A 21,537-nucleotide genomic window follows, 5' to 3' on the forward strand; every position below is an offset into this window, starting at 1 on the left:
TCTCTCTGCCTGCCTCTCTGCCTGCTTGTAATCTCTGTCTGTCAAATAAATAAATAAAAAGAAGTACCCTGAACAGGGCCAATTTAAACCCAAATCATTTAGGCAGTTATGAAACAGTTGATTTTACTAATCCAGTGCAAAAAGCCAATGGGTAGCCTGAGTGGTGCTAGTTATGGTTCAAACTTGACATTGCAGACATTAGAAAAGAGGAAGAAAGAAAAGGAGCCTTTAGGGACATCTCCTTGAACGACCAGCTTCCCCCAAAAGAGGAGCATACTGAAGCTTTCCTGTGATTTCTTAGTTACACTCTGAGTTACACTCTGACAGTCTTCCAAGTCCCAGTTATCAGAGTATAAAATGGGGACAGCATTGCCTCCCTGTAAGGGCTGCCTTCAGTACTAAGTGAGGTGGTCCATAAGAAATTCCAAGCGGGGGGATGGTGGATGACCCCTGGTGTCCCTCAGGACTCAACAGGACTCAACAGGCCCACCTCCCAAGCAGGAAAGAGATGGATGCACAAGGCTAAGGAAGCGAAAGCTGCAGCTTTCTAAAAACAATGAAGGAAATCTGCGAAGTCCAGTCTCCACCTCTTACTAAGAGTCAGATGTGAACGTGGAATTGGAAATAGCCATGCAAAGAACACATGAATTGAGAAAATCCGTTCAGGAGGAGGCGAATCTTTTTCCCACCCCTGTCTCGCTGACATTTCAGTCCTCCGTTCAGTTTCCTAGTTGGAACACAGGTGAGTGGCTAACCCAGCAGCATGAGCATATGACAATCTCACCCCAGCTACCCAGGGGAGGTCGGAGGCCAGCCCCTGGGGTCGGTCCCTTCGCCCCCGTTGGGCCTTAGTGGCCCTTGGAACCGAACTCCTTCTTTGGTGAAACAGGGCAGTCAGAAGTTAAAATAAAGTTTGAAAGTTCCACGTGATATGTTACATCACAAAAGGGGGAAAAAAAAAGGCCAAATAATATACAAAGAGCATTCTTATTTTAAATAGGTCAAGCTTCATTCTTTCTTTCTGAACAGAAGGGAGGGATCAGAGCCCTGCTTCAGGAAAAACTACCACAGATGGACTGTAAAGATAACACCATTTGTGTTTTCAGCAAAGTACAAATAAAAATACTATCAACATAAGGCAGGGGGAGATCGCTGGCGATATATTTTCTAAGAGAAGTGTCTCTCATCTTTTATTAGCCGCTAAGCTCGTCATAAATTAGGCTAATAGAAAATATACCAGATTTACCATAAACAGGGAGGTAAACCAAGAATTACTGCACAGTGGAGAGACAAAAAACTTCTTCCTTGAAGGTTCAAAGTCCTAACAGACAGATTATACCCAAAGATGAGGGTTCTCCTTTAAGAGCCTGTAAAAGAAGGGGGCATACTTTTTTTACCCCAGTGAAATATTTTACCAATGAAACACCTGAACTTGTGTGTAAGTGGTATTAGTCATTAATTCCCTTAAATGATGTGTCTTCCTTCTCATCCAACCAATGATGAGGAGTAGGATCTCTGGGATCAAACTCTCCCTGGGCCAGGTTTTGGTGGAGGAGGAATTCACACCAGCACAGGCCAGTGTCTCTGATTCAAGACCTCACTCCCATTTAGCTGATGGGGTATTATCTTCCCCTTCATCTAAGCCCCCAGCAGTCTCATCTACTGTGAATTTGAAAACAAGTGAAGGCAAAAGTACATTAAGATTTAACAACCTTACTAATTTGTCGGTTGAGAAAGTCCCCATCTATCTAACCATTTTAGGCATGGGGCTCAAAAAACTTGGACTTGGAAAGCAGAATGAGGAATTTTGATCGTGGTTTGATGTATAGTCTTAGGCAGTGCAAAATGTATCCAGAAACATCAGAGTGGCCACTGTCTGGCAGGGGAAGAAAGCTTCCGAATGGCAGGACGTGCGAAGGAAGGGTGCCGGCAGAGCGGATGGCGGACACAGCTGTGCTGGTCACCCTAGAAAAGTATAAAGATCTTTTTGCATCTAGTCTTTTTATCGCTATGACATCTTTTGCTGTTTAATTCCACAGTGGCTAAAGGCTAACAAGGAAAACACAGCCTGAAATATTTAGCCCTGGCTCCTTGTCCCTGTCCCATTTAAATATACCCTCTCAATTCTCCATTCGAGTTTTGGAAACGAGGTTACAGTGTTACTGGATATTCCAATGTCATCTTTCACAGCTATGACCTGACATAAAACTTCAAAACCCAGTTCACAAGAGTCCTCTGCTTCCCTTTCTGTAGGATAAATAAAACTTAGGTTCTAATCCCAAAGACGTCTGTCCCAAATATGGATTTATCCTCATTCCATCTACATACACGTTACATAGACAGTCATGAAGGCTTAAGTGCATTCAATTTGAAGCCACCTGTCTGATGGGGAAAGAGCCAAGATCATTGCTTCCATCACGGGACAGTGCAAGAATTCATAGGAAAGAGAGAAAACAGAATCCCAAACAAATAAGTAAGCCCCAGTCAGCATCCGCTCGTGCCCGACCCGGAGTCCAAAATTGGCACTCCTCCAGCATCACGGCCCCCTGTGTGGTCATGACGTCATCTCTGCCCATCACTTGGAGCTTTTCCTACCAGCAACATGTAAGCTCCACCCCCAGGAGAATTACTCTGCCATCACTCAATCACGTTACCTCTCTTTAATGGACATGGTTTTGCCGGCCGAATCGAGGATGCCCTCCACCGCAGGCACTTTGATCTCTCCGGCAGCGAACATCGCACACGGACTCCGGGAGTATTTCTCCTGCCCTGGTTCCGCAGGATCTTGCTGCCTCCAGGACACGGGGGCTGCAGCGGGGGCCACAGTCTTCCCGGCAGCCAGACCGGTCTGCTCAGAAGGGGGCTCCCCGAACTCCGCCGCTGGGAAGAGAGGAGCCACGTCAGCATGCCCTTCTCCAGGCAGACATTCCTCCAGCTATCTACCCCGAGCGGCCCCACACACAGAGTGAGATGTGGGGGTGTGGGGGGTGTCACTCAATCCGCATGGATTCACGCCAATCTGCAGCACGCCATCCTCTGCGAGGAAACCAATCTGTCCGGGAGGTTACTGCACGCAGCAGGTTTTGTGACAACTGGTCTTTTCCTGTGTGCAAGACACAGGAAGAGAGCTTTCACTACACACTATGGAATGCTCCTCCTCCTCCAAAACAATCCTTTTCACATTGCCAGTGGCCTGGATCACATGCTAAAACCACCAACGTGACGTACATGCCATCGTTTTCTATAAATGCAGAAGGAAAATGAAAGCCCCAAGTAGCGGAGCTTGCCAGTCTGCGTACCAGGACCGCGGAAGGAGTCCGTAAATCCATGGTCCTGGGTTCAAGTCCTCATTCCCTGCGCTTAGTGCAGCCCTTTGGGGTCACCAAGTCACAAAAGGGGCCAACAGGGCGAGCATTTCACAAGACTTATGTGAGTGAATCCTCATGTGTGAGAGCTCCGGCATTCCTATTGTTGGAAACCGATCAATCCACTGAACAGGTCATATTCAAGGGGAAGAGAGGTCTGGAGAAGAGTGGGTTCACTTGTGATTTGTCATCGATACGAGTTATAAACTGTCCTCCTACTTTAAGTAAAAATATTCACAGACACACACAACCAATCAAGCCAATACCAAAAACCCAGGTAGGAGCAGTAACCTACCTCTTAGTGAAAACTTCCTTCTTGGAACGTTCTCCATGTCGACCTTCTCTTCAAAGTGCTGCCTGTCCTTCAAGTCTGGGCTCCCCTGTGCGAGGCTTTTACCCATGGAGAATTCCTTCAGCTCGTCACCAAGGTGGGCAACGGAAGGATGGCCTAGTTCCAGGCTGCCCTTTCTCGGAACCGCATATTTGGGCTCCTTATGGCTGTCTCCTTCCCGGACTCTGTTAAAGGTAGGGCAGGGTGGCTCTGCTTCCTCGAAGGACCCGTACTTTTTACCACCATCTCCACCTGTCAAAACTCTCTTGCTTTCGGCCTCTCCAAACTCTCTCAACATTCCTCTGCTCCCACTACTCTCTGCTGAAGGCTGCCAGGCTTGGGACTTCAGGATGCTTCTAACCGGAGAATCTGAATTTTCTATCGAAGAAGGAAACTTATAGTCAGTGGCACTCGTGTTGTCGTCCACAGACAGCTTTGTCCGAAGATCCCCCGCGTACATCGGCATGACCATAGATGCCACAGTGGACACGGAGGTGTTAACAGTCGGTGAGAAAGGAATGAGCTTTCCACTTTGCACCTGGAAGGACATAAAGTGCAAAAAAGCGGATTCAAAAATACTATCTATATGAACATCAGTAGGGATTGGCATAGAATGAATGACTACATTGGGGGCAGTTTCACGGCTTGTCTTAGCAGGAAGATGTATTTTCCTTTTTTTTTTTTTTTTTAATATTTTATTTATCTATTTGACACAGAGAGACCACAAGCAGGCAGAGGGGCAGGCAGAGAGAGAGGAAGGAAGCAGGCTCCCTGCGAAGTAGAGAGCCTGACGTGGGGCTCAATCCCAGGACCCTGAGATCATGACTTGAGCCGAAGGCAGAGGCTTTAACCCACTGAGCCACCCAGGCGCCCCAGGAAGATGTATTTTCTTAATCAAAATTAATCATTAATCAAAATCATCTGGGTGAAAAGCAGATTCCTCATCCTATTATTTTCTCCATAATGGATTCATTCCAGATGATTTCGGCAAGCAAATCATGAAAAGAAAAAGGTACTCGGCATGACTATGCTTCTGAGGAAAGAAGTTATTACCAGACTCCCGACAGGTAATAGTTTATCAACTTAATTCCATCTAGGAGCCAACAGCATGATCATGTATTTTAAGAACATACCCACACACTGGATTAGATTTATAGTGCACCCACCTGTTCCACCTCCCCGAGTGTGACCGGCTGAGTCTGATAGCGAGCGTTCATTCTCTCTGTCTCATGTCTATTCTGTTTCGGGTAGAAATAGCTTTTGAGACTGGCTGAGACAATTTGTTAAACAAGGCCAACTTCTCTGCTAAGCTTAGAGTGGAGGAGTCAGGTTCACCTTGTTCAGCAGAATCTTTGCCCTCATTTGCCTGGTCTCTGGCTAAAGCTTTGTGGTGAGCAGATGCCTGTAATCTGAAAGGGATAAACATTAAAAAAAAAAAAAAAAAAATCAGTGACAGAGATCAACACAGACAAAAGACCCTAAATTTTGAATATTAACTCTCTTCCAAGCGTCACTTAATTTTGAAAAGGACTGATTTCTCCCTACAGAAGTTGAATACAGGTGTAGGCACTGTTTAGCTATTAACAAGCCCGCGAATAGCAGAGGCTGTTACCAATTGGCTGTTACCAATGTCACGAAGGCAGAACTTTATCTCTAAATTATTTCTAAAAAGTGAATTTCCTCTTTAAGAGACTGAAGTCAGCTTGGTTATACCTTATCTTAGAGAGACGGTGTATCAGTGGTATCAACAATAAATAAGGCTAAAAGAGAATCCCAAGGCATTATCTATGGCATGTCTAGACACTATCTAAATATGTGGTTCGGGGGTGACTCAGTGGCTCAGTCCGTTGAGCATCCGACTCTTGGTTCTGGCTCAGGTCATGACCTCAGGATGGTGAGATCGAACCCTGAGTCGGGATCCGCACTCAGCCCAGAGTCTGCCTGAGACTCTCTTTCTCCGTCTCCCTCTGCCTCCTCCCCTCTACCCCTGTTCTCTCTCTCTTCCTCTCAATTAATCTTTTTAAAAAAATAAACATGTAGTTCAGAGGTATTCTTTTCTTTTTATAGGACTAGGAAATAATCCAATCATTCTGTCAATAATATATCTGGAACAAGGAGTTTCGATTTTCACTTGCTAAACATAAATAGATCCATTTTAAAGATTCCTTCTCTCCTCGGTGCATCATTTTCTCTCATAGCTTCCTACCAGTTTTCTGAAAGGTATAGAGATCTGTAACTCCTAGCAACTTGAAAAAGGACATTTCAGGTGCTGCAAAATCCCTCCAGCTTCTGGGTGGGGGAGAAGGCCTCCTATTAACTGGTCGTGGTGAATCCTGGAAGGTTTATGACAACATAGGTTGAGGCAACTGGCAAATCCAGTTCTCAAACCCAGTGGACAGCATATTCTCTCTGAACACCAGTGAATCACCAGTTCATAAGCTGCCCCAGACTAAAGAGCAGTAGACCCTTGCCTCCGGGTGGGGCCAGACCTATTTCTGCACTGTCATCTGACTTCCTTTAAACTTATTTTTGGCCCTTGTGTTTTGGTCCCTCACAGCAAAACAGGGGACACCTATGTGCCATAAGGACATACTTTCAAAACACAATTCAAAGCTTAGTAGTAAAACATCTAAGCTCAGACTCCATAGATGATTACTGTCTCAATCCCAAAAAGTTATGACCTTGTCTGTCTGTATATTAGAAAGAGATATAGTTGTTTCTAGCATGTATTCATGACAAGTGTTTACAAAAACCAGGGTATTACTAGAATTTCAACATTCATGTCGAGTCCTCATTTTCGTATTAACCTTTATTAAGTGCTAGTAATTTAGATGGAGGATGAAATTTCTTAGAAAAGACTGTGATTATGAAAAACAGAAACAAAACAAATGGATGAGTGAGTTAGTGTGATCCTAGTTCCAATACATGATGTAAGCAGGGAGATGAAAGGTTTCCTCATGCAGGCCTACAGGAAGTTAGCAGCGTCTCGCACTACGACAAAACAAAATGGCGCCCATCCCCAAAGGCAACTCCTTGCATTGACTCGTTTCTCAAACACATGAAAGACATTCAGGATAATGAGATGCATCTGCTGTCTAGGACCTTTGGCCTGAGGGCCGCATGCAGCTACTTCCGTTCAGTACCTGGCAGGCTGCACAGTGCTCTTAGCTACACTGGGACTAGGAAGTCTCGCCATTACAGGCTGGGTGGCCCCAGAGCACGAAGCAGGGATAGGTTCACTTTAAAGGCAATTGCCAAAGAAGGAACATTCATGAGGAGAGAGAAGAAAAGAAGCGTTAAAGGAAAACATAGTTTTAAATTTCAGAAACCGTAAATAAATATTTTAACAAAATTATTTATTTATAAGTCCTCTGGGGGAAATTACCAAAGAACTTGAAAAGCAATTATAAACTGAGGAACTAAGAGACAGAGATGATGCAAAGTAAATGGAAAGCTTGGAAAGGATTTACCCTGACTTCAGGGTAACATTAAAAAACAAAGAGCTAGGGCACCTGAGTGGCTCAGTCATTAAATATCTGCCTTTGGCTCAGGTCATGATCCCAGAGTCCTGGGATCAAGCCCACATGGGGCTCCCTGTTCGGTGGGAAGCCTGCTTCTCCCTCTCCCACTCCTCCTGCTTGTGTTCCCTCTCTCGCTGTGTCTTTCTCTGTCAAATAAATAAATCCTTTTTAAAAATTTTTTTTAATTTTAAAATTTAAAAAAATAAGAAAAAATAAAAAACCAAAAGAGCTGATCTGCTCAGAGTTCCTAATGAACACAAGAAGTGCTCCTCCACAGACACACCAGGAAGCTGAGGAACAGCTGGGTAAGGACGTGAGCAGCTGCTCTAACAGCAGGCCCACAGGTGTGGGCTGCAATACAGACGCCTCTTGGGGTGCCCATGCCCTGAATGAGATGAACATGCTTTCTTCAGGAAGGCTGCATGTGGGTCCGGGGCAGAAGCATGAAAACCGTTTCTAAAAACCCAATAAAAGTTTTCACTTGATTGAAACAATTATCTCTGAATGAATTAGTTTGGGAAATTCATTCTGAACATATTGGAGTGGACTGCTCAAGTACTGGAAAGTCCTCAAACTTCCAAGGAATTGTTTATGGTTTTTTGGTGACTATTTAAAAACAAATTTAAAAAACAAAACAAAAAACCCTCCAACCCCTTATCTTTTTGAGACAGCTGCTGAAATGATATCTGGGGTTTGCCTGAAAATGAGGCAGGAGGACAGGTGAAGTGGATGGAGTTTTGGGAGAGCCAAGACTGGCCGGGCTGCTGACTGTTGAAACTCGGTGGTCAGTACAGTCAGGTTCATTATGTTAATCTCATGGCTTAAGTCTTCCACTGTAAAAAAGATTAAGAGAAAGGCACAGACCAAAAAAATTAAAATTTGTCTTGAGGTTTTTCTAGGAGATACAACAGGCAACACACCCTGTTACAAAGCTCAGAGACACCACAGGAAGGAAAATCCCAGAGTGTGAACATCTCTGTGGAGTCTAACCGAACCATCTCCTGATCGCTTCATTTTTACTTCAAAGTCTTTAAATCTTTTTCTTTCTCTCTCTCTCTCTCTTTTTTTTTTTTTCCAAGAAAACTTTTCAGCCAAGGCCCAGAGGTCAGGAGGGGGTACTTACGTGGCTGCAATGGCCACCTCCTCGGTAGTAACGGGCTGGGTGTGGGATCGGTCCTGGAGCCGCTGCAGCCTTTGCTCCACCGCCGCGTTTCTGGAGCGTCGCTTAGGAACGTTTTTCTCATCAAATGATTTTTCCATTTCCTGAGATCAGAAACGATGCGGAATCCTTAAATGTTTGTGGAAAGGGCACTGGGGCTGCAGGGTCTCTGCTCTGTTCCCTGACAGGGCACGGCACCCCGGGAGGGACCCCCTGTGAGGCAGGTGTCATTCTCGGGAGAGTGCACCTATGCAGTGTGTGTGTGGGAGGGGGGTAGGGAGGTCTCACCAGCCAGGGGCTGAGAGGCATGTGGGCCAGGCCAGGCGGGCCAGGCGGGCCAGAGGGCCCCGTGCAGGGAGCAGGGGATGGTTTCACTTCAGGTACCTCAGTACACCTTACCCTGAAAAGCAGCCTCTTGGCAGCGACACTCAGCTTGGCTCGTTCGTCTACCTTCTCTTCATCTGTAAGAGGCCACAAAATAAAAACTGAACATTATTAGAAATATGTAGGTGAAGTCTCTGAAAAGTTTCCCAAGCCTGACCCTGGAAATCCTTTGAATGTAAGAATGGATGTACCAAAGATTATAATTTGCAATATTTTCCCCCTGGAGGGATCCCATTCTTCTGCTCAGTGAAAAGGTGCTAATTTCCTTTGCAATTAACCAGACAAAACTCAGTCTGGACAGGAATTCTCTATGACAATATTTGAAAAATTGAGGTTTAAGAATAGATTTTATGGGCGCCTGGGTGGCTCAGTGGGTTAAGCCACTGCCTTCGGCTCGGGTCACGATCTCAGGGTCCTGGGATCGAGTCCCGCATCAGGCTCTCTGCTTGGCAGGGAGCCTGCTTCCCTCTCTCTCTCTCTCTCTGCCTGCCTCTCCGTCTACTTGTGATCTCTCTCTGTCAAATGAATAAATAAAATCTTTAAAAAAAAAAAAAAAAAGAATAGATTTTATGACGGGGTGCCTGGGTGGCTCAGTGGGTTAGAGCCTCTGCCTTCAGCTCAGGTCGTGATCTCAGGGTCCTGGGATCGAGCCCCGCATCAGGCTCTCTCTCAGCAGGGAGCCTGCTTCCCCCTCTCCCTCTCTGCCTACTTGTGATCTCTCTTTCTCTGTCAAATAAATAAATAAAATCTTAAAAAAAAAAAAAGAATAGATTTTATGAAAGGAATTCTTTATTATTACACAGTAACAAGTAATTAACAACAAAAAGCTGCTGCTTTAGTAAGTCAGTTATTTTGGTATTATTCATTCCACAGTTCTAACGCTCTTAAAAGGAAGGAAAAGCTCACCCAAGAATCTTAACTAGGTTTTTAGAGTCACAGAAAGAAAACCTGCAGCAAAGAAATCCGTAGACTCCCAAACCCCATCCTCTCAAAAAAAAGCAGAATCTTACAGAAACCTAATCTGGGGGAGATGACAGAGAAGTGACAAAAGGAAAACAGATACTTGCCCTCCGCGGCCGGCATTTCTGAATGCGAAGCAGACCTAGGAAAGACATTAGGCAAATAATAATAACAAAAAATTAGCTGGTGGGAATAGAAGATCCAAATAAAACATCAGATGAAAAGTTAAAGCAAAAGTAAAAATTCAATCGAACTCTCTTAAAGAATATCATCCTGCTAGCAATCCTCGTTGTGAATACACAGATACAGGTGTTAACGGACACAGTGCAGTGTGTGTGCACACAACCCAGCCTGGTGCACACCTCGTGGAGACAAAGGAGAACCGAGTGTGACTCATTAAACACAATTGGTCAGTTTGTACACGAACATCATCCTCTCTACGTAGAAGCATAGGACCGTGTAAAACTCAGATACGACAAGCAGACAGACATTTAGAAAGTGAGTGTAAAATCCCTAGTTCTTTGCTCGGGAAAATCTGGGGAATACTCACTGTGGTTTCTAATTTAACGAGGGCATAAGAAATGAAAAACAGTAAATGAAGAAAAATAACATGTCTCACTTCTTACCATCTGAACGCAACGTAAAACTGTACTGCGATACTGTTGCCACAGGCAGCATTCTTTAAAAATACATGTATACAAGCCACATAAATATTCCTTACAGATTAGAGGAGGAATGATGGAATCACCACAACCCATTTAAACATCGCCAGGACCGTCCCTGCGGGCAGATCCCATACGATGGCTTTTACGTTCCTGGACTACAGAACTACACATCCCGCGTGCCTACCTATCCGATTCCTTTCGTTCGGCTGAGGTTATAGGTTGAGTTCTAAATCTCTCGGAAGTTTTTCTACTTTCACCAGGAGAAAAATAGCGTCTTGGTTTCCGGGACCCTCTTTCCCGTTCCACACCGGTAGGCAAGCCAACGCCTTCGGTTGACCTCTCCGCCCGGGGTTGGCTTTTAGAATCATCGGGAGGGAGTGCACAGAAGGGAAACGAGAGACAGAGAGAATAAAGCAAAGGTTTATGCGTCTCAGTGAGGCAAGGCCCAGACACCGCCAAATCCCGCCGCATGCCCCAACCATGCACTTGAAGGAGGGGGAGCAGTCCAGCGACCCAGTATTGCAGCTCTCTATTAGTAGCCAGAAGCAGAATGGTAGTTTTCAAGCCATTTCCTGTATGATCTGCCCTGCACCCTGGTGAGCTAAGCTAATAGGACCCAATGCGGGACACACCGCAAGTGGCAAAGTGAATAATTCTGCCAAGGGCGTGCAAGTGACACATCGGGAGGGCGCGTGAAACGTCACCTACAGTTCGGGTTTCTTGCTGGCATGGACAGACTCCAGAAACGCATTTCGGAGCTGGGCGACAGAGACCTTCGTGTCCAGCACGCCGACTTCTGGGGGGGGCCCTTCAGCTTTGGAACTCTGTGGCTCCGGTTCTTGCCTGGACGCGGGGTCCTTACCCTTCAGGGCCTGCAGCGGACGGGGGCCCGTGTAGTCAGACAGGGAGCGGGTGAGGACCTTGCGTTTCTTCACCAAGGCTTCCTGTCTGTGGCCTGTCACCCTGGCATCTTGTGACATGGGCTGGCTCTGAACGTACAAGACCATCTCCTGTCTGCTTATCCTCTCAGCGGGCAGTTGCTGAGAGGGAGGCGGGTGTGACAGGCTCTCTGGTTCCTTCTGATGTTCTGAGGGCACTGGGCTCCCAGCAGGCTTGCCGACATCGTCGTTTCCAGAGGGGTCTTTGTGGCTTCGCATAAGCCCGTGGTCCTCCAACGCCAAAAGTGATTTCCTGCTTTTCTCAAGAGCTTCAGTGAAGAGCATATCTTCCTCGGCTTTTGATTCACAAATATGGAGAACAGGGGTATCCCTTCTCTCGCTTTCTAGAACCTTCAAGGTGGGAGGCTTTCTGACATTCTGGACGGCGGACCCCCCCCAGCTGCATTCAGACACGTTTTCTGGGATCTCTGAGGTCACCAGCGTGGCCGTGTGAATGGGGTCTGCCGGCTGGACGTAGCCTCGGATCGGCTGTCCCGCGGAGCTGGCTGCCTTGCTCAAGACCCTATCAAAGGCCGAATTTTCTGACTGAAAGGACGAGCAATGGATGGGCATTGGCTGATGTCTCCTCTGAGTGAAGGGCTCGGAGGCCACCTCAGGGCTGCTGTGAGCACTCTCCTCTTTCACCATTTTTTCTCTAACCTTAACTCTTTAAGAAAGAAAAAGGATTTAAGTTTACAAAGTGCAGTAACCACTTCATGGGGAGAAAGCATGCGTGGATCCCAGACTACCCGTGAGTGGAAATCCACCCAAAGGCAGAACCGCCAGTGACAATGCACTTCTGGTGGTTCACGTCAGAAACTCATGGCCGGCCCGGTGAAGGATTTCGAGTTTCCAGATGTGAGTAGGCCAGTGTGGCACCAAACTCACTCTGCCCTCCATAAAGCTGAGACGGCTCAGATGCCGCCCTGGGGGAGAATGGCTGCCTTCTGACTAAACAAATGACCAGAAGCCACAGAAAAATCCATTAATATACACCAGCAGTATGCATGAGGGCACATTGAGGCTGTTGGTGGGAATCTGTGAACACTACACATACAGGCCTGGTGTGTGGACTCTGGGCAGGGGGAGTTTCCAAGTATGCATACACCTATGGACCAAATGGAATAATTTCACTGTCTCCTGGAAATGTAAGAACATTTGTGATTTTTAAAAATTTTTTAAATGGAGCTCAAGACACAACACACAATCACCCCTTTCAAGCACTCAGCTAAACGTTCCCAAGCGTTTTCATGCAATGCAGACTGTATTCATTCATTCCTAAGACATGTGACCAGTTTGGACATCATTACCACTAAGCATTGTAGCACCAAGAAGACTGTTCGAGAAAAGATATTTGTTGAGAGAACAGACTGAACGTTTTCTCCCCTTTGGAATTGCTAGTAGGCCCTTAGCTAAAAACTAAAGTGAAAAGAGTTCGCTGTCCTTTCTAGAGCTATTTAAGTATCTGAGAGCTAAAGTGAAATCCAGTTGAAAAGCTACAAAATCTTATTCTATTGCTGCAGAAGCAAAGTAGCCAACAACTCTGGCTGGGGCACCTAGGAGACCTCGGTTCAAAACTGGCTCAGCCAGTTCTAGCTGTGTGGTCTGAGGCAACTTACCTGGCTCAGTTCTTTGCTTTTAAATGGAAATCCTAGTGACAAAATGTAATGTGATGTTGGCAAAGCACTTGGATAGCTTAGTACTAAGTACTCTTAGCGAAGAGTAACCATTTAATAGTGTTAGCTAGTACTTCTCTCTGCTTTCTGAAATGCCACATAGCGAGAGAGGAGAAACCACGGAAGCTGTTCAAGAATGGATTATTAATTGGCAATAATCCTTAGAAAGTAAAACACATTTTTGGAGCGGGAAAAGTGATTTCCTGGGGGCCTATAAACACTCATGTACTGAAGATCAGTCAGCAAAAATACTTATTTATACTTTTGGAAGAGAATATTTCCTTAAATGACAAATGTACCCTGCTAAATTTGATATCAACTCCTACGTGTATTTCAACAACAGATGCAGGATATCTACATATATTTCGTTAACAAAAAATTAAACAGACACAAAAGGCAATTACCATGAACAATCCAGGAAGGGGGAAAAAAAAGCATTCTAAGTAAATTTTTTTTTTTCCCCAGAGACTAGCCAGTGTTGGAGGTTTTCATATTTATAAGCTTTGTTAATCAAAAGAAGACTGAAATGTGGTTCAAGTTCTCCTGTGGAATGTGTCCTTCTAATCAGAGACAATCTGAATGTTGTCCTTCGCTGAGAACAAAGTGACTGTTAGAAACTCAGTATATGGGTGCTTTGTCCTGCCAGAGACTTATTCATTCTCCCTCCTTCCGCCTCTCCCTGCCCCCAACCTTAAAAATGAAATGATAGGGGGGTTTTTGTCTGCCTTTAAAAGCACATGCCCTAAGGGCAGCTGATAAAAATTAACTATTGGTTTAGAGGCCAGGAGATGTGAAAAGGAGAAGGCTGAAAGCACTTGCCCAGATGGGGCACTCCCTGGTTAGTTAGTGAGAATCAAGAGGAGAGAAACCAGGAGGAGCCTCACTACTGCCCCCACTTGGCGGTATGCAGGTTGGTGAGAAAGGAAAAAAGCAAGAAGTGTCATCAAGAAGATTTTCAAAAAGAGGAAAAAATGAGGAGGGGGAAATACGATTAGCAGGGATTAGGGCAATGGGAGGAGAAAAGCAAACGTTCAGAAAGAAACTTCCAGCAGCCCCTGTGAACACATCATTGTCAAACGCACTGCCATGAACAGAGGGCAAGAAGAGAGTTAGCGTTGGGTAATGTGTGGAACAGCAAGGCAAGTCAGCAGGGAAGAAGCACTCACTACGAGGAAGCCAAGAGGTTCAGCTCGGCATATACCTGGAAGGCCAGTTGATAAGAGAAGGTGTGTCCCCTTCGGAATCTTTCTGGAGAAACCACTCATGTTTGGGTTTCCCGGTACTATTGTGTACAAAAGACAAAACTTCAGATAATTTCTACTTGAACATCAACACAGGTACAGACAATTATAATCTGAAGCCCAAAGGCTGATTTCCATTAAGCCAAGACTAATCCTGGCTTTTGGAAAATGTATAAGCGCGTTTTGTCACAGGGCTTACATTCATGTAAGGACATGTGGCCCGTTACTAAACTTAAGAGATAGAAATAAATCTATCCAAAGCCACCACATAAAGTGTTTTCCAAGTAACCTGAAAGTATTAGGAGTCTGTTATACTCACACTCTCCCCACAAATACCAGACAATTTTCTTGTAAGAAGTAGGATTAAATGTCAACTCATCCTCTATTAAGTTTTGCCAAGGGACATTGGTAAATAACCAAATACAAAGATAGCATCTGTGCAAAACAACACATACCAAATAAAGGAAATCAATAAAAAGAAATTCAATGAGATCATATCTTTAATTGCTCTTATACATTTTCCTTTTCCATTTGTCGCTGAATAACTCAACCAACGTAACAATGACATAACCAATACCAATTCAGGGCAATTCGATAAATGTTGAGTTCCTACGATGTATGAAACCCTGAACTAGACTCTGAGAAGTAACAAAGGGGACTCGGGCATCACCCCAGCCATTAAAAAACTTATACTATGGCAGGCCAGATAACGTAGGATTTATACATTCATCCCTCCACACACGATCGGATATTACGCAAAGTTGGATGTGAGGAAGCAATTATGCTAGGCTGAAGATATTTTAAAACGGGCCAGAAAAAGCCTGTGGCAACCACGTAAAGCAGGACACAGGAGAAACAACCCACTAATGTGTATCATTTTATAATGCAGAAAGAGAATGTTTACCAGCTCAGAACCATACTACCTTATATGTAAGAGTTTTTCAATATAAGGCTAGAAACACATTTTAGCTCAAAGCAGTATCCAAAAAAAAAAAAAAAAAAAAAATAGAACGATAACTGCAATAAAATAATCTGAATTTTCTAAAAATCATTTTAGTTCAAGTTTTAGCTGAAGCTGATAGGTAAGAGCCAGTCTGTAACCAGTGCCCTACCTTTTGCTGTGACCACTGAAATCTGTCACATTCTAGCCTTGGTCATCCACCCGCCTTTCTACACGGGAACCTGTCCGCCCACCTCCCTACCCCAGCATCACAGCAATTCAGTCTGGTGAACAAAAAATTCAGATGGACGGAAAGCAGTTTTATTTCCAACCATAAAAGGTCTAATTTCTCAACACCCATTTCAGCCTAGGACTAGTTAGCAAAGGAGGGGATTCCTCTAGCCTGGGATACAGTGGAAGGAGAGGAAGCAGCTGGTACTTGCTACTGAAAACCACCCAGTTCATATAACGAATACGCCCACCTCACAAAATTATTTTAAGACTCAAATGCAGGGGCACCTGGGGGCCTCAGTGGGTTAAAGCCTCTGCCTTCAGCTCAGGTCATGATCTCGGGGTCCTGGGATCGAGCCCCCCACATTGGGCTCTCTGTTCAGCAGGGAGTCTGCTTCCCTCTCTCTCTCTGCCTGCTTGTGATCTCTGTCTGTCAAATAATAAATAAAAATTTAAAATAAAATCAGCTCTGTATGAATTATCTTATATGTTTAAATCTCAACCAAGTAAGAGGGATTTGTTTTCTAAGATGGTATTATAAATGGTCGACATTATGAACACTTCTCCTATGATTTAAAAAAAATAACTTCATCAAATTCTTATAGGACTTGTTTGAAATCAACAAAAAATACTCACGGAATTTGATTTTTATATATTCAAAAATCTAAACCTGTAGTGCAGAAGATAGATGATTGGTTGGCGGGACCTGGTGGCGGCAGCAAGGGTTGACCACAAAGGCATACAAAGGAATCTTTGGGCTGATGGAACAGGTGTGTATCTTGACTGTAGTGATAGCTACATGACTTGATGTATTTGACAGAATTCACAGAATTTCACTAGCACAGGTGAATTGTACTGTGCATAAGTTATACTTCAATATAAATATCTTAAAAACTTAAGACTTCTAAAAATTGTAATTCTGGGGGCACATGGGTGGCTTCGTGGGTTAAGCCTCTGCCTTTGGCTCAGGTCATGATCTCAGGTTCCTGGGATCGAGCCCCACCTCGGGCTCTCTGCTCAGCTGGGAGCCTGCTTCCCCTCCTCTCTCTGCCTGCTTCTCTGCCTACTTGTGATCTCTCTCTCTCTGTTAAATAAAAAAAGAAAATCTTTTTTAAAAATTGTAATTCAGTGTACCTTCATAACTGATCTAGACAACAGTCACACTAAGGGATTTACTTGGACATAGATGTTTAGTGCAGTTAATGGAATTTTTAAATTCAAGTATCTCTTTTCACTCTTTAAAAGTAAAAACTCGTAAAAATACATAAATAACAAACGAAAATGTGGGTCAAACACAGTCAATGCCATAAAATCCATTTGAATCTTTTTCTTTCTCTCCTTCAAATTCTCCCCCCAAAGCCCAAAGACACTGAAAAACCCAAGGAGAGAGCAGAAAACAACCCAGAGAGGTCGCTCTTAAGTGTTGACATGGGTGAGAAACCAAATTCTACCTTTTGCATTAAATGCGTGGGTCCCCAAATGGTGGGTCAAGGTCTAAAAATGATCTCGCCAATTCACAGGCACTCCAGAACAGTGGGATATAATGGAACTTTGTGGACCAAGTTCTCCATACACTCTGACTCTGAGACTGATAGGTGGCTAAGGGATGTCCAAACTCCGATTAAAACATCTATCATTTTGTAAGAGTACAAAATTTATTTCTGGGGCCTAGGAGCCATTGTTTTTGGAGAAACAGTATAATAGCAGGTAAGCTTTTAAAAACAGAGCTCTTAAAAAAGAGATCACATCTGAATAATGGCAAATAATGCCTTGGGTTCATTTTCTTTCTTTAAATATTAAATTGATGCTGCTATTTATTGCAACGTGCCTTACTGTTATGCATAACTATTTTTAATAATTAAAACTTAGTTTAAAAAAAAAGAACCAGGGACGGCTGGGTGGCTCAGTTGGTTGGATGACTGCCTTCGGCTCAGGTCATGATCTCAGGGTCCTGGGATCAAGCCCTGCCTCGGGCTCTCTGCTCAGCAGGGAGCCTGCTTTCCTTCCTCTCTCTGCCTGCCTCTCTGCCTACTTGTGATCTCTGTCTGTCAAATAAATAAATAAAATCTTAAAAAAAAAAAAAAAAGAACCAAGTGGGAAGGGTTGGTTTGGTACGACAGAACAAGCTGAGTGCCTGATACCATAGGGCTATGGCAGATAAATTAGGTCCTTGCAAAGAGAGTCAACGATTGATGGTGGACAGCGGCACAGCAGGGATAGAAACCCTTTCTCTCAGCTAGAGCAATGGTTACATGTTTCACAAAACTCCCTAACCTGCATTCTTAAAATACGTGCATTTGGATGTGAATCATGCCTCAATTAACAAATATACCACTGCTGGATTAAAGTGAGGATTTCTTGGGGCGCCTGTGTAGTTAAGTGTCTGACTTTTGATTTCAGCTCAAGTCATGATCTCAGCGTCCGGAGATCCAGCCCCGTGTTGGGCTCACACTCTGGGTATGGAGGTGCTTGGGATTCTCTCTCCTTCTCCCTCTCCCCACCCAAGGGAAGCAGGCAGGAAGGCAGGGAGAGAGAGACAGAGAGAGAGAGAGGAAGGAAGGAAAGAGAGGGACACAAATAATGAGGGCTTCTTGAGTAACGAAAGTCTAGAAATACAGTCTTCTTGGAGCGGAAGCAGGATAAACGTGTGAAATAACCAATTTCTTCCAGGTTCCCTCTGAACTAATCTCAGTACTGAATGGCTAAATGCTAAGCCTCAGATGAGAAAGCACAAAGACAGAAAGTGTGTGTATACAGATAGAACTGTCTAGAAAAGTACTGGAGCCTCAGGAAGGTGCCACAGGGGCCCTCCCAAAGTGGCTCCGGCTTCTAGCTCCCAACTGGATTTGGATCTCCACATCTCCGGCTTGGATGTTAACCAGCCCCACTAGAACAAAGTGATCCGGGAACTTGGCTGCGTTAGTCGTGAGACTAACCTAGACTCAGCCATTCAGGACTGGAGACCGAGTTCAGAAGATCCCCAAATCAGCCCCCCCCCCCTCAACCAGGATGCTCATTCATAGTTTCATAATATTTATGAGCACATGGACTCAGGCTCACATCCAAGCACTCTAACTTCACACAGAGTGGAAAGAGACTCGCCACACGTACGTGCCAATCAGAGTGTGTTCTGCTGACCGGTGTCCCTGGCCCATGATGAGATCAAAGACCCACACCAGAGTGGAGATGAACAATGTCCCTAAGCCCACTGTTGAGTTCAGCTGACATTTTGCTCATAGCATGATGTTCTTGATGAAGGAAAGGACCCATGATTCACATCCAGCTGCAACCCTCACGGGCAATGGGCTGATAAACTGTTTGCAGACCGGCTCTTTCAAGTAGCACTGTTACAGTTTGGTAACACTTCCAAGAAAATCCAGAAAACAACAGAATGTTCACCCAAAAATGACTGACTGAGCTACTTGGTATGAACTAGATACTGGTGGGAGTGGGGAAGGAAACAGAAAATGACCCAAGGCAAGTACCCTCTGCAGAAGGCCTGTACTTGAAGAAATGCTATCATTGGGATCATCCTTCCCAGTCTCACACATTGGCATAACACCAAATCCACGTCACCGTGTTCGGCCACCTTGACCAGCATCCCTACATCTGGGGAGGTCAGCCCCATGTGCTAGGAAGGCATTTGAATGTCCCTCTTCCCAAGACAGGAGGTACAGGTGAAATGGCATGTGTGACACACCTCATGAACTCGTGATCTCTTTCCCCTCTCCCCTTCGAGCAGAATCCTCATCAATGAGAGGCCAGGTTGGTAACCTAGGGCTCCCAATCCCAAGCCAAACTTTAGCCTTATAACTGCGTAGGGGAAAAAACCATCTGATAATGAGAAGAACGGATTGGTGTGACAGACTAAGCACCAGAGAATGTGCAAGAGACCAAAAATGATTCTAGTTTCTCTTAAGACGGGGCGGAGGGGGGGTTCCTTGACCTTGGAAAGGTCAAGAAAGTAGGGTGGACAGGAAAGTAGACCCTCTGGATAGGTTCTCATTGGTCAACAGCTCAGTTAGAAGGAAATACCCAGATGTTATCTGAGCATTGCAGAACAGGGCTAGACCAGTACTATTGGGCTATTAACAGTTCACTTTCAGTCCTGTACCCCAAGATTGGACCAGTCATTTTGGCAGTCACATAAAGAATTTGCTATCAACTAAAACTGCTAGGTCTGTTTCCCATGAACTGCTGTTAAATCAGGTTTCCCCAATCCTGAACTTGTACACAGATTTTCTCCACCATCTAGGTAGAAGACGTTATTAAATTTCATCTTGTTACTTTCTAACCCTAGTGCAGGTACATGTGCTCTCTTCTCTCTCATCTCCCTTCCTGCTCCAACCCTCCTCCCACCCTCTACCTCACCATCACCAAACTGATCAACCTATCACTAATATCCTCTCTAATGAAATGCCAAACAGGACCAAGTTAGTGATGAAGGCCAACTTGGAAGCACAGACTTCACTATCTCAGGCTGGGTAAGTGCTGCCAACATGTCCATGGTCTTCCTGATTGGAATCAACTCACCTTCAGATCAACCTTCCACACTCCTCCAGAGCAATCTTTCTAAAACACAGAATCAATCATCCTTGCTTTAAAATGCTTCAGAGGGCACCTGGGTGGCTCAGTTGGTTAAGGAACTGCCTTCAGCTCAGGTCATGATCCCAAAGTTCCAGGATCAAGTCTCACATAGGGCTCCCAGCTCCTCTGCTACTCCCTCTGTCCTTCTCGGGGCGCATGGGTGGCTCAGTGAGTTAAAGCCTCTGCCTTCGGCTCAGGTCATGATCCCAGGGTCCTGGTCCTGGTCTCTGCTCAGCAGGGAGCCTGCTTCCTCCTCTCTCTCTGCCTGCTAGTGATCTCTGTCTCCCTCTGACCTTCTCGCCTCTCATGCTCTCTCTCACTCTCTCTCAAATAAATAAATAAATAAAATCTTTACAAAATAAATAAATAAAATTCAGAAACTGCCCATTGTCCACAAGGCAAAGGCTAAATGCCTTGATATGTCATCTGAGGCGCTCTACGACTGCTCGGCACTCTGTGACTGCTCGGCTCTACGACTCCCTCCGGCACTCAGCCTCATCCCACCTCCTCCTCAGTCTTCACTGGGCATTGGTGCCTTCGTGCTGGGAGGAGGTACCACCACATCCTTAAGGACTTGGTTCCACTGTGACCATTTCTCCATGGAGGAAAGGTTAATACTCCATCTTCGTACTCCCCTGGCACCCAACCTTGATCTCTAGAAACTTATTTACCCTATCATGTTATAGTTATTTCCTACACTTTTTTTTTATACCCAGCTACAAGCACAGTGCCTCGCAGACCAGAGACCCAATATAATTTTCTTCAGTGATTAGCTAAACTATGTCAGAGCTGAAACTAATCCATAAATCAATACCTATGAGGTATGCATAGATATATGGATGCCTACTGTATTCGAACTCTCCTAAATTACAAGTTTTCATTTTGCTTATAAGGGCCAAGTTGTTAAGGACCTTATATAAATCCACATATGCTGTTTCTCTAATACCTCTAGTCTTCTTTCCTAAAAATCTCTAATCTTCAAAGGGCAAAACCAGCAAACCCTCTTTTTCAGTGTTGGATAATAGAACTGACGTAAGTAAGAGGAGCAGAGCACAACAGGAAGAACAGGCAGATGCAAGGGAACTTGACTGAATGAATGAATGGGTGATGGATGATGGCCTCAATGTTGTCAAAGCAGCCTTATGGTCTTAAATCAATTCTTTAATCTTTAGTTTTTTCACATATAAAATCCATTTTTAAATAATCTCCAGGATTATTTTTGTTTCTAAGAATTTAACATTCTTTAACATTGAGATCTGTTCTTGTGAGGGCTTGGGGAGAGCCAGCTCTCCATAAGGCAGAGGTCACTCCCCTGGGAGAGGACCACAGGGTCACTGGGGACAAGAGAACAGTGAGAGGCTGACCCTTGGGTATAATAGAACTTTCTAACGATGTGGCAATTGGTTAGCAGAGAATTATGATACCAGGAAACAAGAACTCAACCCTAAGTCATCACAGAGGTCAGGAGCTGCTCTTGGTCTCTATCCCTAAGTCTGTAATGATGGGCTTTAACTCCCTGTAACTCCTAAGAGTCAACGG

General features: G+C 44.8%; 1 pseudogene across 1 annotated transcript in view; it reads right to left on the reverse strand.

Moving 5' to 3' along the window:
• Nucleotides 1–2,471: 2,471 nt before the first annotated feature.
• The window catches only part of LOC309858394 (supervillin-like), a 41,737-nt pseudogene continuing 22,671 nt past the window's right edge, over nucleotides 2,472–21,537 (reverse strand). The window contains exons 7-15 of the transcript XR_014316646.1: nucleotides 14,201–14,281; nucleotides 11,094–11,990; nucleotides 9,828–9,862; nucleotides 8,776–8,837; nucleotides 8,341–8,480; nucleotides 6,840–6,935; nucleotides 4,863–5,105; nucleotides 3,661–4,234; nucleotides 2,472–2,880 (exon numbers count right to left, since the gene is read on the reverse strand). The product of XR_014316646.1 is annotated as a supervillin-like (transcript). The remainder of the gene's footprint in view (nucleotides 2,881–3,660; nucleotides 4,235–4,862; nucleotides 5,106–6,839; nucleotides 6,936–8,340; nucleotides 8,481–8,775; nucleotides 8,838–9,827; nucleotides 9,863–11,093; nucleotides 11,991–14,200; nucleotides 14,282–21,537) is intronic.

The sequence above is a fragment of the Mustela nivalis genome (assembly GCF_964662115.1).
Source record: "Mustela nivalis genome assembly, contig: HAP1_SCAFFOLD_2305, whole genome shotgun sequence".
Classification (NCBI taxonomy): Eukaryota; Metazoa; Chordata; class Mammalia; order Carnivora; family Mustelidae; genus Mustela; species Mustela nivalis.